This window comes from Protopterus annectens, chromosome 5.part0, assembly GCF_019279795.1.
Source record: "Protopterus annectens isolate FY-2018-M chromosome 5.part0, PAN1.0, whole genome shotgun sequence".
NCBI classification, from domain to species: Eukaryota; Metazoa; Chordata; order Ceratodontiformes; family Protopteridae; genus Protopterus; species Protopterus annectens.
This window is the reverse complement of record NC_056735.1, coordinates 659935739-659954250: the sequence shown is the minus strand read 5'-3', so window position 1 is coordinate 659954250 and position 18512 is coordinate 659935739. Positions and strand designations below refer to the sequence as shown.

The 18512-nt window shown below is 38.9% G+C and overlaps 1 protein-coding gene across 3 annotated transcripts in view; it reads left to right on the top strand.

The window, feature by feature from the left end:
• The window catches only part of LOC122802739 (ICOS ligand-like), a 764505-nt gene that overhangs the window by 361574 nt on the left and 384419 nt on the right, over positions 1-18512 (top strand). For 2 of the 3 annotated variants that reach the window (XM_044072504.1, XM_044072505.1), the window contains exon 3: positions 3435-3539. The exons of the other annotated variant lie outside the window; for it this stretch is intronic. The gene's annotated coding sequence lies outside the window, so the exon portion shown is untranslated. The remainder of the gene's footprint in view (positions 1-3434; positions 3540-18512) is intronic. 3 annotated transcript variants of the gene reach the window in all.

Below are 18512 nucleotides of genomic sequence, written 5' to 3'. Positions count from 1 at the left end.
CTGTAGAAATCAGTTTGATATACAAATGACATATAATTCTTTACAAAACTCCAGCTGTCTATGCTGGTATATGTTACATATCCACTGCCCTACTTCTCCTAGTATAGCTGGCACTACCACACATCATCACACCTGTGATTAGTGTGAGAATGTTGTCTACTGAGGTAAATCTGAAGCTACAAGCCTGCTTTGATTTATGGAGTGGAGTGTCTTTGAAGATTCTGCTGTCTTGCACGAACTGGCAGACACAGTAACATCTTAGGTTAGCTTCTATGAAGATATGTGTGTCTCCACTAAGACCTAGTTAAAAGTTAATAGCAACAGACCCTGGTTTACTGCTAAACTTAAGTAGCTTCATCAAGCCAAGGAAGATGTCTATAGAAGATGGAATACAACACTTTTTAGACAGGCAAGGAACACACTGACAAAAGAAATCAAAGAGGATAGAAAGAGCTATTCTGAAAAGTTGAAAAACTAGCTTTTAGCCAATGATCCTGCATCAGTGTGGAAAGGTCTACAAAACATTACAAGCTACAGGAAACTATCCCCCTACATTGCAGCTAATTACCAGCTAGCTGATGACTTGAATGCTTTTTACTGCAGGTTTAATAAGCCACAGGCTACAAATGACACTGTTGCCAGCTGGCTCAGTGTTCAGTCTTATATGGCTTTCTCTTCCATACATTCTCACATTCACTGCATTAATTATCTCTGAAGAGGATGTGTGCCATTTTTTTAAAGATAGCACATTAAAAAAGCAGCAGGTCTAGATGGGGTTTCACCCACTTGTTTAAAAACCTGTGCTGATCAACTTGTTGTTTTTACTAAGATAATTAATAAATCATTAGAGCTGTGTGAAGTTCCCTTATGTTTCAAACAAGCCATAATCATTCCAGTCCCTATGAAATCCAGTATAACAGGACTGAATGACTACAGGCCTGTTGTTTGACATCTATGGTCATGAAGACTTTTGAGAGGCTGGTGTTAGCTCACTTCAAGGATATTACAGCTCCCTTATTGGACTCCCTTCAGTTTGCTTATCGAGAGAACTGGTCAGTGGATAATGCAGTTAATATGGGTCTGCACTATATCTTGCAACATCTTGACAACCCAGGAACATATGCTAGGATTCTATTTGTGAATTTCAGTTCTGCATTTAATACAATAATTCCAGAACGTCTTCATTTGAAACTATCCCAGCTTTCCATTCCTGCCTCCACCTGTCAATGGATCATCAATTTTCTGATCAATAGGAAACAGCAGGTGAAACTGGGGAAATTTGCATCTAGCTATTGCACAATCAATACGGGTGCACCCCAGGGATGTGTGCTCTCCCCACTGCTATTCTCCCTCTACACTAATGACCGCATCTCTAAGGACCCCTCTGTCAAACTTATGAAATACGTGGATGATGCACCCATTATTGGGTTTAGCAGGAATGGTGATGAGTCTGCATTCAGATGGGAGTTTGAGCAGCTGGCCCTTTGGTGCAGTCAGAATAATCTGGAGCTGAACACTCTTAAAACTGTGAAAATGACAGTGAACTTTAGGAATGGTGCTACAATATTCTTCTCCCTCTTCGTATTTAATACTGCTGTGACAGTTGTGGAAACCTTCAAGTTTATGAGATCTATCATCTGCCAGAACTTGAAGTGGGAGACCAATGTAGGGTCCATCATAAAAAAGGCACAACAGCATATGTACTTTCTTTGACAGCTGAGGAAGTTCAACCTCCCACAGTTGCTGTTGATTCAGTTCTACACAGCAGTCATTGAGTCCGATCTCAGCTCATCCATAAGAGTGTGGTTTGGATCTGTGTCTAAACATGACAAAAATAGGTTACATCGAAAAGTCAGTTTTCCCTCCTTACAGGACCTGTACTACTCCAGAGTCATGAAACAGGCAGGGAAAATTGTCACCCATCCTTCATATCCAGGCCACAATCTTTTTGAGCTATTACCATCGGCCAGGTGTTATAGATTAATATGCATCAAAACAAGCAGATATAAGAACAGTTTTTTTCCACTGGTCATCAAATTCATAAATGGTTAATTCAACTTATTAGGCTGGGTATGCTTTTTCCCAAGCCGCCGAGGGTTATGCAGTATTGTTTACATATTGTTAATACTTCTTTCTTTCAGAGTTTAATTCAGTATTTCTTGCACTGAGTTGCACTTTGCACCTTGTATGTATACGTATATGTACATTTACATTTTTTGCCTTGTTGTTAATAGCTGTATGCATGTTGTTTATGTAATTCATTCTTGGAGACTCACTGAAACTGGAGTCAAATCCCTTGTATGTATGCATACTTGGCTAATAAATGTGATTCTGATTTATCCATTTAATAAAAAAGAATTGCACTAAAATCTGGAACAAGATACCACAAAAACTGCATTCAGTGGAGTACATGCTTTTGCAGTGTAATCAGAATTCTTTAGTAGTCTGAGAAAGTCTTTGTGATTAAATGATTGAAGTGCTTGTTCCACTGAATAAACTTTTAGTGACATCTTGGCTCAGTTTCTAGTTTGTTTCTTTTTCTTCTGTGTTGTTTGCATAGCTTTTACCCATTCCTCTTTTTTTATCTTTTACTGCTTTGAAATGCTCTTCTTGGAGTGTTACAAAAATATTGAGTTCTTGTAACTGACCAGCCGAACAGATTGTGAGATAAACTATAAATAAAATAAAATTAGTTTTGCGTTAAGCCTCCATCTGGTACAGCTGAGCAGCTCTGCACGTGTTGTGTATGTGTCTGGGGAGGTGTGACGTGGTGAGAACAGTAGAGCTATAGTATGTGTATGTATACTTGTAATCTGTGAACCAATAAACTGAGCTACTCTAACATTCATTTGGTTTCTTGTTACCAGCCACTATTTATTTTGGTTTTTGGCCATGATCTTTAGAGCCTTTGTATCTTTTGTTGGAATTGAGACCATACAGTCAGAGTTGAACTCCCCAGACAGGGCAGCCAAGACGAACATATCATACGCAGTAATGTTACGGTTAGCTCAGAATAAAGCCACAACCTGTTTCTGTTTCTTTTATGTTTATCAAACAAACAGATCTAAACTGCTTTCATGCTATGTGACATAAGGACAGTATACTACATGAAATGGGGTATGTGAATATGATAAAAGCACAGCACAAATGTTAAAATATGTAAGAAGCCTTTAAGACAGCAGTCGTATGATCTCTTTGCCTGCATTCTTAAAGTTATACAAAGAATTGTAAAGGTAAGGAAGAGATTTGTAGTCATACTTTTTGGTCAGTTCAACAGCAGGCTGACATTTCAGGTAAAAAAACAAAGCTCAGGAGCTGAATTTTATGATTGCACAATGACCAACGTTTATGGTTCTGTCAGCAGTGACTTTTGCAAGGTATGCATACCTATCATTGTTTTATCTTATTTATTTATGTATTTATTTCTGTAACAGGCACACTAAATCCATCCAGAAGTGACTACAAAGTGTACTTGGAAAAGTCATGAAGAAAGAAGACTGTGAAAGAAGTTAAACTGCTGACTTGACTTTTTCATCTAAGTTAGTAATTTTTTTTTCGGTCTTACAGTGTAATCCCTGATTTTGCACAACCTCAAGGCATATATGGCTACTCTCTATTTTAGCATTGCAGTCACTTGTCACTGTGTCCTCCAACATATGCAAATATTGATGACTGTGTTCTACCCACCCAGTAACTTGTGTGGGCATAGTGATGTCTGATGTACAGTGTGGTTAATCTTTGCACTGCCCTGCACAGCCTGGGTGTGACATTACATGCATCATTTTATTCTGTGCTGTTTGTGTCATGGCCCACAGCTGAAGACCAGATACTATCTTTTTGCCAGTGGTGCAGTGTTTTGCTTTTTCTATCGTGCTGCTGCTGCATGTTCCTTTTCTGACTCTCCAGCCTACCTTCTACTGCTACAATGAGTGATATGGAAGGCCTTGCCATGATGTTCACCTGCTGTTCCAGATGTTGTGTAGCTTAGCAAGCACTAAATATTGCTTGCTTTTTATGTCTGGACAGTATTGTAGTATCTCTCCTGATGTGTGTAAACATCAGAAGCATCCCTTCATTGTCTGAATATATGCTTCATTATATTTCATGTTTCCACATGGACTGTATTATTGGGCATTTCCTGCATGGCCTGGAGTTACATGTGGGGGTAATCAGTCAGGGATCTACAGCTTGCTCCCTGCTTACATGATACCTGTTTATCTAGCATGTATGTGTACTTACTAACTAGATGACTTCCGGCAAGTCTCCACGCTGGAACATTTGGTATAGGTCAGATATGCTAAAAGTGTGTATTGCATAAACTGCCTGGGTAGTGCATAGGTACATTATAAATAATACTCTGGGTATTACAAACCTCCTGGTAGTTCAAGGAGTGGAGATCCTTCTTTCTCATGTAGCACAGACCTTCTAGTCCAAATGGTGCCTTGATAGCAGCACGTCTACAATCTGTGGCTTCCACAACTTCAAGGGAATGGGCTACAGTATATCATAACAGCTTGCATGATTTTGGTTCTCTCTTCCACTGCCATGAAGATCAGATATGCTTCTCCGCCATGTTGTAGCATTATATCAAGGAAATAGCTCAGGATTTATATTGTGCTGCTTTCAATATCCCTAATGTGTCAACTGTAAATTGCTGTAAAGTCCCTGTAGCAAAGAAGGTTAAGGCTGTAAATCTAATTGTATCCATACCACGTATCCCATTTACTTCTGCCTGTGAGTGACCAAACTAATCTCTCCATTGAGAAACAGTCCACAGTCTGTTGGTCTGTGAACTGTTGGAATGTTAGGTGCTACTTCTACCTCCTCCAATGTCACCAATGAGCACAACATGTGATGTTGCATGCATGGGCTCTGATGGTAGCTGTTAGCACATGCTGCTGTGCTACTGCTGCTGCTACTCCTAGCATCATTGCCACTGTACACCACAAATGACAGCATTCAAAATGGGTATCAACTGGGACATTGTGCGCTTACTTTATATGTTTCTGAATCAGTCCTCCATTTTGGGTTCCTTCATGGCATTCCTGTTTCTATGTCATTATGCATTTATTAGTCTGCACTGTGTACTATGCTATGTTGATTCAAAGACACAGCATGGCTGTGCATTGTGCTTTCTCTGAATACAAACTCATATTTTAGTACTCATTTATTTTTTAAATGATTGAATTTATTGTTTTACTATTAAAACAGAAATGATCGTGTGAATATGCATTCATATTAACATTAATGAAGTCTGAAATGTCATTTGAACTGGTTATCATTTGGTGATAGGAAGCAAACTGAAAGGGGATACTGTGGTTTTGGTGTTTATTGAAACACAAGGTTTTAGCAGGGTTTCACTTCAGATTTTAAATAAGAAGCAGATGTTACAATGAACTCAGAAGATGATGATGATGAAGTGGGTTTTGCAAAGTCAACACTGTCCTTCTTTAATTTTGGAGACATTTGCCCTTACAGATGTGATCTGTACTGCTTAGTCCATATCTTCATTTATCCTTTTGGTTACAATTCTACATAGGCTCCTACTATATGTTTGTTATTTCTAAGGTAAAGTACCTTGTGCTGTAGCCCTGACCTGCAGTGTGTTCCCTCCTCATGATTTAACTGGCATCAAAGGATTTCATTGCCACATCAGTATGGCCGCTCTATTTTATGACAAACAAAAACACATAGTTTAACTCAAATCTATGTTTACAGCACAGAACCACTTCCCATACCTGCCATCCCAGATAGTGATAATATTGTAAAAAGTATTGTTTTCTGTACTTTGTTCAGATTTTGCACCCCCACAGTATGAAAGCTGTCCTATTCACATTTAAATCTTCTGTAGTCTCATTTTAAACATAAATTGAAGTGTTATTTAACAGTACTTGTGTGTACTATGTTTCCTGCTTAAGTACCTAGGTCTACTAAAACAACAGGTAACAATTTCTACCTGTGTATGCTTAAATTAGCTATAGGTCAGTTTATTTCTGTTCATTGTTACAGCACTCAGATATTCTTGCTTTTTCTTACTTACCTTTAGTAACTTTGTTTTCTGTTTATTCACAAATTATTGCAGCTCACACACTGACAAATACTTTATACTTCGGCCTCCACTTAGTGTAATATCTATAGTGAGTTCCCTACAACCCCAATAAGTAAGAAGGCATTTCCTGGAGTAGTGGCCAAATCTTATCCTGTAGATATAAATACTATCTTTGGACTGACCTCAATAAAATTAAATAAATAAATAAATAAATAGTGTATCTCTGTTTTACCCAAACAGGACATTGAGGCTCTTAGCCTGTTCTGTTGAAACTTGCCAAAATTCACAACAAACTCTGCTTTGCACTCAGTGCAGTGGGATTATCTGATCATTCATTATATGGAATCATGTCAGTACATAAAGGCCAAACACATTTTTCTTGCTAATAATGATAAAAAATTGCTCTACAGTTAATGCTAAAAAACTATAAAATTTTTTGCAGGGCTCAAGCCCCCCTTGCACATGCCATCCACCCACCACATGAAGTTAATTATGCTAACTCCAAGGTCACGCGACTTTATCAGAAAGAGAATACTGCCTGAGATTCCACAGTTTGGCAGCCACACTTTATTGGCGCGCTTCGATAAAAGGTGGGAGATTGGTGTAATGGTTAAGGTACTTACCTTAGAAGCACAAGTTGCAGGGTTTGATTCTCACATGGGGTAATTGGCTTAAAAAAAGGGGGGGCAGTTAGCCTAGTATTAAGCTATGAATCTATGAATAGTGCAAATCCAAGTTCTTCCCACAGTGTAAAGCCACATGATAAATACATTATCAAAGAAACATAATACAGTAAAGATAAGGAACAGGAAACCTATGGTCATTGACCAAATAAACCAAGACATAGTACTATGCCTGTCTGATTTATTAAAAATAAAAATGGAGTTGTACTCAGCCAGCTGTACATCTTAATACTAAGGTGTACAGCAAACTGACATGGGCCCACCTGTACAGTACTAGTCCTTCACATATAGTGTGTATTAGTATAATCTCTCTAGCATATGTAGTTAGTGGAAGGCCCTATTCACCTCTCTGTTCTTTTGATAAAATTCTGTACCCTTTTGCTATGCCATTTTTTCTGCTTGTCCTGCCCCTGCATTCTCTGCAGGTACAGACATCATATTTATGCCAGATATCTATCCAGTGCTAACCTAAATAAATCAGGAAACATGACACCATACTGTATAGAGAGCTCATTTATGATTCATTCAGTTATGCCATTAGAACATGTATCTTAACCATGCAGTTCTGCTTAGAGCTGAAAACATCTTCCCTTAGACATAAGTAATGTGTATAGAAAATCTGTAGAGGGAGTAAAGTTATACCACATATGACAATTAATGAAATATTACATCAAGGAATCAAAAGGGGGAGTCAACTCCAGATGTGAGCAGGGGAGGGACCTGCCTAAGAAATGTATTTTCTGATGTAGATGTTACAGGTTCTGCAATGGGGAACCTACAATACTCATCCATTGTAACTGGGATATACTCAGATTTATTTAAAGGACCATAAAAATTAACAGTGGCTTCCTTCAATGGTCCTCTTGGTAATACTGACATCTTTAGTACTCTATATATTTAATCCCCTGGGTGATGACCTGACATTTTATGTAATTTTTTAAAACACTCTCTTGCATGGGATCCTTCTCAGGAAACTGTATTTTCTCCATTATAATAACTTTTGTTATAATAATGCACTGAAGTACATTGAAAACTATGTTAAATTGCTGTTCTCTGTTGTGAACTTGGAATGATCAGTCTTTCCGTAATTCTTCCATGTATCTGCCACATTTTGTCAAAGTTATTTCAGTATGTCATCTCTCAAATATTATAATATCAAACTGTGAATGATCTTTGACAGCATAGTTCTTTCACGCTGTAGCTCTGGCATTTAGAACCCTAAGCAATTTGCCCCATAAGCTGAAGAACAAAAGAAAACAAAAAAAATTATACTAGAACTTTCCTATTTTTTTCTACACAAAATAAACTGTTGTAAAGAGCTATATTGGCTCCTTGGTAACATTGCTAATACATATGCAGTCTTTTATAGGTTCATAGGTACTTACTAGGTTGTTGATACTTAAGAATCTATAGAAGCCTAGCCTTACATTCCCATGATATTATAGCCATTATCTTTCAAATACAAATAACCTAAAGATTTATATGTTGCCCACATTCATAAAGAACATGGGTGCTATAATGGGCTGAATTTGCAGTTACCCATCCATTCATACAGATTACATTTGAATAGCATAAGAGAAGGACTTTGCTTTATGTGGAGATGAAGGCAATTCCAAAGAACCAGTATTGTCCGAGATACACATCTTTCCCTCCAAAATGTTCTTTGCTTTATGGGGCAATTCCAATGAAGAGGTATTCTCTGTGATACATATGTATCCCTCCAACATGTTTTATTTATGTTGCAAAAGAGACTGAGATGTTTTGAATGGATGTTTATGCTTCCATTGAATTTGTGAATGTGCAATAGGTCTGACAGGATAAGCTCTGTTGTGGATCTGTACATGAGTAGAGATTGTCAGTAGGTTGTATGACACTGAGAAGATAACTAAAAAACAAAAAACAAACAAACAAAAAAAAAAGATTCCAACCAACATAAAATTCTAGCTAATAATTTCTAAAAACATGAAGGCTGATTCCAAACTCATTACAACTGGAACTTCATCAGAATTAAAAACATCACTTCCTTCTAGGTCTTATCTAAAAACATCACATTTCCCAAAATAACTATATAAGCCATTTAAATGAAACAATTATGGTTAATATATGTAATTAAAAAACTTAAACTGTAAATCCACATAAAAATGGTTATTTCATTTTTAATACTATTATAACCTAGCTGGGATATTTTCCATTTAGTCCTGGTGAAGATGCAGCATTCAAAATTAGCTGCCAATACAACTCCCTTTACTCCATCTGAGCTTCCCAACCCCACACCCCCATCTTCCAGATTAACGTTTTCCATGACTTATAATAGAAGGAAGACACTGAGAAGAGAAAGAAGACTTTGAGATGGTCCACATAGATTTTATAAATTAAGCCTTCGATTTTCTTAGTAAGAAAGTGATGTGGGCATTCAAGCTGTGTTAGATGTTTGGGCAGGTACCAAAGTGAGTATTGTATTCAATGACTGGCCCGATGAGGGCAAACTACAATGGAATCATATTCCTGAACATCGTGCCCTTATTATTTCATTTGGCATTTGGCTTAGTGGATTAAGGAGCTGTTAATGAGCCGTTTCATATGGTCCAGTAGTGCAAGGTTTGATTCCCTCAGTTTCCATTGCCTAACTGTGTGATTCTGGGCAACTCACTTAATCAGGCACCACTCCTGGGCTTAGTCTGAAAAAGGTCCATGGAGATCAGTGCTCTAACCTAAAAAGCAAATAAAAATAAATAAATAATTCACTGAAAATAAGTTTTACAGTAATAAAGACTTTCCCATAATAATGGATATGTGGTGATCAAATAAAAGTTCATTGTCTGTATATTTCCAGGTCACCATTCCGGATTCCCAGGTCCCCATACCTCTCAACTGTCCAGATTTTCACAGAATGTCTAGATTTTTGCCAATTATTTATTTATTTATTTTTTTTGTCTGTTCCTCATAAAATCTGTAGTTTTCTGGCAAATCACAGGGATAATCTGAGGACTGAAATCATTAAATATTGACGTACATTTGAATTTCAGACTTCCAGTCCTACAGACAAATGCATGCTAAGACAAATCTCATTGTTCTAGTAATTTTCTAAGTTTGTAAGAACGGTATTTAAAATCTGTCCTTATTTTTGGGCCTTTGTCCCCCCCCCCCCCCCCATTATGTCAGGCTTTGTCCAGATTTATGTATGTAGGTCCCTAACTACTCGATCAATTTTTAGGGGTAAGTTATCAATATGATAGTTACAAGGGATGTCTTGCTTGATAAAGGATACTATTACATATTTATTTATTTTACATTTGTCAACTGGGAAATTCCGACTGGACCAGGTCCATTTTCAGCGGAGGCCCGGGGAGAAAAGCTCCAACATCAAGTTATACAAATACAGTACATCCAGCATAATACACAAAACAGGTTACATAATGTATGCTGAGCATAGTAATATAACAAGAATTAATAAAAACACTCCAGGTAAAAGAAGATATAGAACATGGGTAAAAAAACAATGTCAAGTCATACATTGGTAAGAAAAGAAAATATATCAAGTAAGATTCTACAGTTAAAAGTACCCTTTCAGATGACCAAGCCTACAGGGGATCAGAGCTCCAGCATGTGATCAGAGAGGAATTTGGGGAGTTAATAGTAGTATGGGTAGGGTTATGTGATACAAGGGCATAACCAGGTGCTAAGAAGGTGCGATGTGAGGGAGTTTTTGAATATGGATGTGGAGGGGGCAGTGGACACGGATAGGGGAAGAGAGTTCCAATTTCTGGCAACAGTGTGGGAGTGCTTTCCCTGCATTATTGTTAGCCTTGGTGATGGAGAGGAGAGATTTTTCACTGGATCTTAGGTACCGGTTTGTATAGATAGTAAGTAGGTTGGATAATGAGGGGTTTTTTCAGGATATTTGTGAATATTGTAGGCTGTGCCCAGCTGGTGATAGTTAAGTAGCTGTGGTAGCTCAAGCCATTTTAGTTCTTTTAGTGCAGCACAGTGATGGGTTCTAAAGGTTGAGTTAGTAGAAAACTTGGCTATTTTATTGTAGCATGATTCTAGTTTGTCTAGGTCACATTTTCTGATTTGGGTAAAGATTGGCGTTGTGTATAATAGAGTTGAAAGGAGGTGGCTTTGTGCAAGAGTGACTCTTTGACTTGCTTTTTGTGAGAGAAAGGACTTATGCCTGTATAGGGAGCATAGTTTTTTGTGTACTAGTATAGTATGTCAGATGTGAACATCAAAGTGGAGATTATTGTCTATTTCAATGCCCAGAAGTTTGGTGTGGTTAGAAGGGGAGATGGTGGTGCCATCCTTAGATGTTATGGTAAAGGAGAGGGTTTTTTTACCTATTAGGGTAAATAGTAGCAGTTTTGTCTTTTTGGGATTTAGAATTAGTTGGATACCTGATATCCATTTTTCTACTGAGATAAAGGTATCTTGAGTGATTGTATGTAGGGTGGTGGGAGATGAGGCGGAGCAGATCAGGATTGAATCATCCGCATATTGTATGAGTGTGGCATGTTGTGTAGAGCATTTGAGGTTATTTGTGAAAATAGAGAATAATAGTGGGACCAGTATAGAGCCCTGTGGGACTCCTATGGTGGTTGGAAGTTGTGTAGACAGAGTTCCTTTCCACTGGACTGATTGTTGCCTGTCAGACAAGTAGCTTCTGAACCAGGCTATAGTAGAGGAGGTGAAGGATAATGATGTTAGCGAGTCTAGTAGAATGGAGTGGGAGACCATATCAAATGCTTTTGAGAGGTCTAGGAAAATGGCTGATACATATTTGTTATCATTCCTGTGAAGGTTTATATAATTAGTGAAGGATAGAAGGGCTGTGGTAGTGCTGTGATGTGGACGGAAACCGTGTTGTGTGGTAGATAGTAGATTGTGTGTGTTAAGAAATGTCATCACTTGCAAGTGGATGCATTTCTCAAGAATTTTGGATAAGGGGCAAAGGATGGCAATAGGTTGGTAGTTGGAGAATTCATACAAATTACCTCCTTTATGGAGAGGAATGATGTGAGATACTTTCCAGAGTTTGGGTATGTAGGATTCTAATATGGAGCGGTTGATAAAGATGGAGACAAGATATGATAGGGAGTCACTAGCCATTTTTAGGTATGCAGCAGGTATGTTATCAGCTGCTAGTGTGGTTGGCTTTAGTTTTAGGAGGAGTTTTTTGATAGTTGAGGTGGGCACCGGTGATAGGCGGAAAGAGGGGGTGGTGTGGGATAGGTTAGGTTGTGACTGAGGTAGACTATTTTTGGTTATTTGACTGGACAGGGCTAAGATGGATTTAGTAAAATGGTTATTTAATTGAGAAGCTATGTCTAGGGTATTGTTAGTAGAGATGGGTGCTGGGGTTTTAGTTTTGCCTGGCTTTAGTAGGGAGTTAATGGCATGCCAGAATTTTTGTGGATATTTCCTTTGGGCACTAAGAAAGTAGTTTTGTTTGTTTATTTTGGATTCAGCCTTGACCTTGTTTCTAAAGCTGTTGATAGTATTGTCTGGAGCTAGGGGTTTTGTCAGTTTTCCAGATTTTCCAGGCTTTATCTCTAGCTTTTAGTAAGGCTCTAGTGTCCCTGTTTAGCCAGGGTGCATAGTTGGCTTTAACGCTGATCTTTCTGCCGGGAGCTAGACTGTTAAGGATGTTAGAGAAGGTAGTATTGAAGTAGTCTACTGCTTGGTCTAACCCGAGTGTCCGTAGTGGTTCCCAGTTGCAGTGGCGTAGGACAGTATTTAGATATCGTGGGGTAAGGTTACAGTCATCTCGTACAAATTTGTAGACTACTGGTTTGGGGTGATTGGAGTGTTTCTGGAGTAGGAAGGCGGGGAGATGATCACTTAAGTCATCTGGGAGACAGCCTACTGTATAGTTTTGTTTGGGATAGTTGGTTAGTGTCCAGTCCAGTATGGACTCTCTCTTTGTTTTCTCATCTATTGTAGTTGGTTCTTTAATTAGTTGAGAGAACCCATATAGAGTGATATGAGCAGAGGGGCTGCTGGAGTTACAGGCTGCCCAGTCAATGTTAAGGTCTCCTAGTAGGATTGTTTCCTGAAGTAGATTATCCTTTGTCCAGTGTAGGATGTCTTCTGTTATGAGCGAGTTGTTGCCCGGAGGTATGTAGCAGCATATTATATTGATCTTCTTGGTGTATCTTATGGATAGGACAGAAAATAGGACTTCAGCATTTTGAAAAGTGAGTGGTGTGCTGTGCAGGAGCTGGAGGTTAAGGATGTTTTTAAAGAGAATGGCTACTCCTCCTCCTTTCCTGTTTGTTCTATCAGATCTAAGTGTATTATACCCTGGGGGAAGAAAGTCTTCATCTTGGATACTGGGTTTAAGCCAGGTTTCTGTAATGGCGAGTATATCAGGGTTGTAGTGGGCTATGAATGCATGTAGGTCTGTTAGCTTGTTGGTAATACTTCTTATGTTGAGATTTAGGATTAGCAGGTCAGATGTTTGTCTAGCTGAGAGGGGACCTGGATTTGGGTGAATGTCACCAGAGGTTAGCAGAGCTTGTAGGAGTGTCAGTTTGTGATTTGTAATATTAATTGTTTGAGAGCTTGGTCTATGAGAGTTTTTCTTAGTGTGATGAGATGGTGTCATTTTTGTTAGTGAGTAATATGTAGGTGTAAGATTTATGATTGTAGGGCAGATGTAGAAGTCTGAGTGGGTTTGAAAGGGTGGGCTAGTGTGGGTAGTATGATAGTAGTTGCGCAGCGGTAGGTCTGTTTGTAAGGAAGTTAGGAAGGTTAGCGATAGTAGAGCTAGTGATAGGGATGTGAGTGTGGGTAACATGATACTACTTACTTTGAGTGAGAAGTCTTAGTGCTTACTTTTTGCTCATGGTTTTGACATCAGGAGGGAGTTTATTTTTTAATTTTTTTATTTATTTATTTAACATTTGTTTACCGGGAAAGTCCGACTTGGAACAAAGCTAATTTTCAGTGGAGGCCTGGGGAGAAATGCTCCAGATGCATGTCTTTGAAACGGAGGAAACCGGAGCACCAAAACAAACACAGGGAGGACATACAGACTCCACATAGAAGGCACTCCAGCCGAGAATCAAACCAAAGAACCTCTTGCTGTGAGGCAACAATGCTACTGCTGCACCACTGCGCCATCCAAGTTTTATGATGCGAGTTTATGATGGCACCAAGTTCACAGTCATCTGCATACTTGGTGAACACTAAACCCTTACCTGTAGCTTTGACCTCTGAGAAGTAAATGCCAAAGAAGAGTGACACAGGAACTGAACTCCAGGATAAACTACTAGTAACAGGACTTTTGGAAGAGGTAGACCAGCCCACCTTAATTTCTTGGGTTCTATTTGTGAGTCAATTTGCTATCCAAAGACTTGCACAGGGAGTAACATTTAGCTAGGATAGCTCATCTTCAATACTTGAGTGTGGGATGGTGTGGAATGCCTTTGTGAGGTCTAGATATGCAGCGTGTACTGATTTAACCCGATTCGTTACTTCAGTTATTAGCCCTGTATGTTATCCTGCCCCCATAGAAGCAGTGTTCTTGGCCTTGCATAGTGTCTTGAGGGCTTGTTCATGGAAGGTTTATGGGTGCAGCGTAGATTGATGTGGGTAGGAGACCTAGGAATGTAGGATGATATGGGGTGAAGTTAGTGCTAAAATTATCTAATATACTAGCTATGTCTTCTGGATCTTAGTATGTACATTCATTTATTATTAACTCTGCACAGTGATGGACTTTGTTTCTAAGGTTTCTAACACCATTAAAGAAGACTTTGTGGTTGTCCTTTTCATGGGTGGCAATATTTACCTCATATCTGGCTTTGGTTTATTTGACCAGCGTATGGAGCTCCCTGTTAGGTTTAGCAAGAGCTTTTTTACATATTAAGATTTACAATTACGTTTGTGTGCAGTGAGTCTTTTTCTTTTCTTATATAGTTTGTTTGTATTTGAGTTCCTCCACAGAAGTTTGGTTTTGAATTTGTATTTACTTCATAGGGGATAAATGCATCTGTGCAGCTCTTCAGCAATTGAATTCTGCTTGCTGGTAAGCCATTAGACCTCAGGAATTTGTTAGTGTTCAGATTTGTAAAGTAACACTTTTTGCCACCCATTACTTTTGTCCTGGTGGGCTCAACCCCGCTCCGTTCACCCTCGCTAATGTTCAGGCTCTCTCCACTCCCCTGCCCCCAGTTCCCACCCATCCCCACTATCTCTACATTTATAGTAATCCTAACCACACCCACACCTCAACCTCACATCACCTTCACCAAACACAGTTCCTCAAGTCAGATCACATTACACCACACCCACTTGCTCCACCACACAATACTCCCAACCACTCACATTCCCTCTAGGCATTATTACATCACCCCACACTACTTACCCATCCACATATACTACAACCCTATAATTCCTATCCCCACCTCCACCTAGAACCAACTTAAACTTTATAACCATGACTATCACACAACTAAGTCTAGTCTGTCTTCTCATAATTCTTTATAACTCCACAAGTTATCACTCTAGCAATATCCCTAAACTTAGTAGCACAACACTATATTATGTGCTCTTATATACAGACACCACACATTATAATAATATCTGCCCACAATTGTTTAAGAACTACATAACTGACCAATTTAAAACTAAACACATATGCTGTCATTCTTTCTCCAAAAAACATACTTTCTCACACTCATCACCAAACTCAAACATCTGTATCACCATTTCCACACCAGGCTCACCATTAGTGGGGACATCCACCCCAACCCAGGCCCAAATCCATCCTGTCCAACACAAACTTCTCCAACCCAATTATCAGAACATAATACCCCAACTATCTTCATCCCCAGGCAAATCAACAACAGCAGCAAAACCAACCATCTCTTAATGCTAAATATTAATATTAAAAGTATCAGAAATAAAATACCTGAACTCCAGGCCACAATAGCACACTACTCCCCAGACATAGCTGCTTTTACAGAAACCTGGCTAAATAAAAACATAACTAACTGAGAAGTTCTTCCAGCCGGCCACAATATCATTAGGCAAGACAGACCACTTTGTAAAGGGGGTGAAACTGCCTTACTGTATAAGTCCAACTTAACTTTACGTCAAATACCAAACTCCTACCCCTCCCCCAGTAATTGGGACATACTTATCTCACAACTTCAACTTCACCCTAAAACATCATCACCATGATTGTGATCTATATTCCACCTGGTAATACACCTGCCAACCTTGAAGACTTCTTATACTGGTGCTCGTCCACATACAAGAAACCTTATTCTGGGGAATTTCAACCTAGATTGGTTCAACTGTATATCAGAACCACCAAGTAATCTAATAAAGCTCCATGGCTATCAGCAGCTAGTCCAAATTCCAACTAGATGTGATAAAAAATCTAAAAGGGAATCCATCCTTGACTGGGTCCTAACTAACAACCCCACATTGTACTCCCACAAAGGCAGTCTCCTAGATACCTTAAGTGATCACAACATAATATGCCTTATACATAGTAGAATAAGCCTATGCAAAACCACTAACTACAAATCCACTAGAAACACAAATAATTTCTCTCCTGGGGTCCTCAGTACTCTACTCTATAACTGTGACTGGACCCCCCCCCTAAAAATCTTCATACTTGACCAGGCTGTAGCATATTTCAACAAAACTTTTCTACAACACCTAGACACTGTCGCTCCATTGCGCAAAATCAAGGTTAGACACTCTACAAACCCCTGGTTCAGTAAAGAAACCAAACAAATCCTCAAGTCCAGAGACACTGCCTGGCTTTACTATCAAAAAAATCAAAGAAACACAAAGCCTAACTAGGTACCAAAAACTGCGCAACCGTGCAAAAAGATGCAATAGGCTGGACAAAAAAGTCCTACTACACAACATTACAAACTAAATACCAACACAACCCCTCACAATTTTGGAAAAATGTAAACCAGCTACTAAAATCCACCCAAAAGGCTACCCCCAAACCAACCACCCCTGACACTAAAGTTCCAATTGAAACACAATTCATCTCCCACTTTGTGAACTCAGTTCTTTCCTTAGTATTACAGGACAGTTCCAACCTCACTATCCCCCCCCCGAACACAAATAATACTAATACTAACTTTACCCTCAAAACAGTTTCCACCACCTCAATCAAAAGCATGCTCTCCAAACTAGAAACCTCGTCAACAGCAGCCGACCTACTCCCCAGCTATTTCTTGAAACTCACAGCAGATGCTATTGCTATCCCAATCTCCACTCCTGCTAAACAAACTAAACCAACATCACCTATCAAATTACACTCTTACCTGGTTCCAAAGCTACTTAACTGACAAGTACCAGGCTGTGAAATGGGAAATTTCTCTCTCTCCTCAGCTGCCCATAACTATAGAAGTCCCACAGGGTTCTATCTTAGGACCACTACTGTTCACAATTTTGATAAATGACCTCCATACCTCCACACAGCATGCATCTATCATTCAGTATGCAGATGATACTACCTTAATCTATGCTGCACAAAATATTCCTACCCTTCTGCAAACAACTCAACTAGCATTCTCTAACATTGAAAACTATGTTACTAAAGCCCAGCTTATCCTTAATCCAAAGAAAACTCAGCTTATGATTATAACCAGTTCTAACAAAAACACTGATAACAGTCAATTCACTATCTACTCCGCAAATGCTACTCCAATCGCTCCAGTGGCACAGGCTAAGCTATTAATAATAACCATAGACTCCCACCTAAAATTTGATAGTCATCTCAACTTAACTATTAAAAAAGTACGTGACAAACTGGGATCACTCTACAGTATCAAACCGTTTCTTACCAACAACACAAGATCAGCCATTGCTCGCTCCCAGCTTCTATCCACCCTACTCTATGCATCTCCCATTCTGACTAATCTCAACAAAACTGAACTAAGCAAAATGGAAGCCTGCTATAACAGAATTGTACACTTTGCTGCAAATTGCTCATATAGAACTCATCACTGTACTGCTTTGAGCCAGCTCCACTGGCTTGAATTGCCCAACCTCCTAACCTACTATCAGCTCTGCCTCTATCATTCTATCTATTACCTCCCCAATAAGTGTCCTGCCCTCAAAAACCTAGTACAACATCACTCAGCCAAAAGGTCTCTTAGATTATCAAGCAAACTACTACTAGAAGTCACCAATAGCTATAATAGCTTTGGAGACGCACTATATAGTAGTTCAGTGCCTAAAAAATGGAACTCTCTCCCCATTAGCATACAAAACACATCATCCATAGCCTCCTTTAAAAACATCATTAGGCAAAATCTCAAGCAAAGTCGGCAGTGTAATGACTGTTCCCCAGGCTAGTCAAAGCAGTTAAGGTACACATACTAAGCCTATAGTACTTGATAACAGTTTTCACGCTTACTCACAATCACTGGCTAATGTACAATGTATGTACTGTACCTATGGACTATGTATGTATTCTACCTATGTTCCAAATTTCAGCTGTACACCACAAAGCTATTAATTACCTTTATTTTTAAATGAATGTTTTCTTGTTTCTTCTCTCCACTGTAACTGTTGATGTGCTGCATACCACTGTAGAAACATGTCTATGGTAATTGGTGTGTATACTGATCATGTCTAAATATCTAAATATATCTGTAATTATTTTTCTGTGTGGAGCTTTTCCCCCGGCCTCTGCTGAAATAGGGCGTTTTTGGCTCAGTCAGACACCCCCGGTTAACAAATGTAAAATAAATAAATAAAAAATAGATGCAGACAGAATTTGGCAGTAAAGCAACTGCAAA